The 3,605-nt window shown below is 48.0% G+C and overlaps 1 pseudogene; it reads left to right on the forward strand.

The window, feature by feature from the left end:
• The first annotated feature begins 242 nt into the window (after positions 1-242).
• LOC124796547 lies at positions 243-360 on the forward strand (annotated as a pseudogene).
• Positions 361-3,605: the final 3,245 nt, after the last annotated feature.

A 3,605-nucleotide genomic window follows, 5' to 3' on the forward strand; every position in this document is an offset into this window, starting at 1 on the left:
AGAACTACTTTCCAGTCAGAGTTCGTTTTATTATTTAAGCTAAGTATCCACTCATACTCATCTACTCAGATGAAAAGTGATCTTCGGGGTAGCCGGAGAGATCAGTGTCCCGTATAATACCGCTACGTAATATGGAGAGAGAATCGACCGCTGTGTGCTGGTTATAAAAAGCCATTATTAGAGTATTCACTGCCTTCTTTTTTATTCTGGTGTGAGGATATCGGTCCCTCTAGACCCGTCTAGGCAACGGCCTTGCCGCAGAGGATACACCGGTTCCCGTCAGAGCACCGAAATTAAGCGCTGTCGGGCGTGGCCGGCAGCTGGATGGGTGACCATCCGGGCCGCCATGCGCTGTTGCCTTTTTTCGGGGTGCACTCAGCCTCGTGATGCCAATTGAGGAGCTACTCGACCGAAAAGTAGCGGCTCCGCTCAATGAAAACCATCATAACGACCGGGAGAGCGGAGTCCTGACCACATGCCCCTCCTATCTGCATCCTCAGCTGAGGATGACACGGCGGTCGGATGGTCCTGATGGGCCTCTTGTAGCTTGAAGACGGAGTGCTATATATGTAGACCCCGTCTAGAAATAAGTTCTTCATTTTTCATAACATTTGGGGTTTTTTGCGTGTTGTCTGTACATTATTACTGAAAGAACCAGAACCGAGGGTACATTCCCTGAAGCGCACACACTCCTCACGAGGAGCGCATAGCTGTAATGGCTGGGTACTCCACGACTTCCAGGAATATTTCATCACCGCGTTGACATTGCATGGTGCACTTGGCTTCGTCACAACGAACATTTCACGACGGGGAAGATGCTTGCAATCATATTCAGTAAGAGTTCTGAAAATCGCACTGATGAATATCCTGGAACAGAAATGCTGCCAGGGCAAACGATCTAACAGCTTGAGGTGCAATATTTGCGACTACTTACTGATGAAGATTTAGCGAAAGGGAAAGTGTCATCTTTGAGAAACTGTAGGAGGATACACGATGACTTGAGCAGAATTTATATTTGCTGTGATGAACGGTAGAGTACCCTATATGGCGGAAAATGTAAGTTAATGAAGATGAGTAGGGAAAACAATCCTGTAATTTTCGAACATAGCGTTAGTAGTTTGCTGTTTGACACCAGCAGCGTCCATGAGTTATGTTGCCGTAATGTTGCAAAGCAACATGAAATGGAACGAGCATGTAAGGTCTATGGCAGGAAAGAAGAATAGTCCACTTCAGATTATTGGGAGAGTTTCAGGAAAGTGAAGCACGTCTGTAAAAGAGACTTCATACAGAACACTTTTTCGACCCATTCTTCAGTACTGCTGGAGTGTTTGGTACCCCCACAATGTCTAATTAAGCTAAGAGATAGAAGCAGTTCAGAGGTGTGCTGCTAGACTTCTTACCGGTAGGTTCGATCACAACGTGAGTATTATGAGAATGCTCGTGAACTGCAATGGTAAACCGCAGGGGAAGGGGGAGGGGGAAGAAGACGTTCTTTCGCGAAACACTGCTGAGGGAAATTTAGAGACAAAATGCAGATGCATCTTCGACAGACTGCAGAACGATTCTACTGCCACCAGCTTACATCTCGCGTAAGGACCTTCAAAACAAGACAATAAAAATCAAGAGCTGTAAGGAAGGACACGGTTGTTTTTTCCTCGCTCCATTTGCGAGAGGAACGGGGAAGACTAGCTGCGGTACAAGGTACCCTCCGTCCTGCACCGTATGGTGGCTTGCAGCGTGGGACGTACGACGAAGATATCAGTTAGTGCGGTGAAATTTGGCGTTAATGGGCCGTAGCACAGCGCCGCCTGCAGCGATTCTCCTCGGCTCGTGACCACATCGGTTGGAGCCTAAATGACAGGAAAACCGTGGCCTGGTCAGATGAGTCCCAAGTGCAGTTGGTAAGAGCTGATAGCATGGTTCAAGTGTTACGCAGACCCCACAAATCCATGGACCCAAGTTGTCAACAAGGCACTTTGCAAGCTGGTGTTGGTTCCGTAATGGCGTCGTCTGTATTTACAAGGAATGGGCTGGGTCCTGTTTAAGTTCGGCTACTAGGAGACCATTTACAGCCATTCATGGACTTCATGTTCCAAAACAACGACGAAATTTTTGTGGATGACAATGTGCCATGTCACTGGGCCACAATTGTTCGCGACTGGTTGGAAGAGGATTCTGGAGAGTTTGAGAGAATGATTAGGCCGCCCACATCGCCGATTAGGCCGCCCACATCGCCCCACATGAATCCCACAAATCATTTACGGGACTCAATGGAGAGGTCAGTCCGTGCACAAAATCCTGGACCAGCAAGGTCTTCGCAATCACGACGGTTATAGAGGCAGCATGGCTCAATGTTTCTGCAGGGGACTTGCAACGATTTGTTGAGTCCATGTCACGTAGAGTTTCTGCACTATGCCGGGAAAAAGGAGGTCCAACACGATATTTGCAGGTATTCTATGACTTTTATCACCTCAGTATATGGACCCCTGGAAAATTCTGAGTCAATGAAAACGTCATGGAAGACAGTGACAGAAATGGAACAGCGCTTAAGACAGACTAACACATATTCTCTTTGTCACACTTAAAGGTAAACGAAATAAACTTTTTGTCCATGAGGATGTCTGTAACATCCCAAGACGTTAAACGGGATGAGGAAGATGGTGACAAGAAGGCAGTAGAAATTCTCAAATGGCTCTGAGCACTACGCGACTTAGCTTCTGAGGTCATCAGTCGCCTAGAACTACTCAAACCTAACTAATCTAAGGACATCACACACATCCATGCCCGAGGCAGGATTCGAACCTGCGACCGTAGCGGTCGCTCGGCTCCAGACTGTAGCGCCTAGAAACGCATAGCCACTCCGGCCGGCTAGAAATTCTCGAGAGATCAGCAGATCTGTTTATTACACACGAGCGTAAATGATAAGTGTTGACCATATAGATCTCTGTGAGTTACCATGGAATTATAGGCGTCATCAAATGGTTTAAATGGCTCTGAGCACTATGGGACTTAACATCTGAGGTCATCAGTGCCCTAGAACTTAGAACTACTTAAACCTAACTTACCTGAGGACATCACACACACACCCATCCCCGAGGCAGCATTCGAACATGCGACGTAGCGGTCGCGCGGTTCCAGACTGAAGTTCCTAGAACCGCTCGGCCACACCGGCCGGCTATAGGCGTCATGGGAGGTAATGACAGTAATACGACATCTGTTTATGAGAGAATAACAAACCTTCCGTATGTCATACCGCAAGGTGAGTGAATCAGAATTGCTGTTGATGTGGACCTCCGTGATTTTCTACTCCATTAAAAGCGACATGGAAAATGGAAAGGACCGCAACAGCAGTTCACGAGCGAGCAACAGATCGGTTGGTGTAACAGATGCTGCCTGGGAAGAGGACTTGGCGCGTTTCGGTAAGGCCACCGCCAAGGTCGCGAGCGTGTGTGTGTGTGTGTGTGTGTGTGTGTGTGTGTGTGTGTATGTCTGGCCACTCTCCCACGCAGCTGCTCTCTACCTCTCTCCCTCTTTCTCTCCAGCCTGCTGCTCGGTTCACTGAACATGCGCAACAATAAAGCCCACAGTTGCCAGGTGTGGCACAG

The sequence above is a fragment of the Schistocerca piceifrons genome, chromosome 4 (assembly GCF_021461385.2).
Source record: "Schistocerca piceifrons isolate TAMUIC-IGC-003096 chromosome 4, iqSchPice1.1, whole genome shotgun sequence".
Classification (NCBI taxonomy): Eukaryota; Metazoa; Arthropoda; class Insecta; order Orthoptera; family Acrididae; genus Schistocerca; species Schistocerca piceifrons.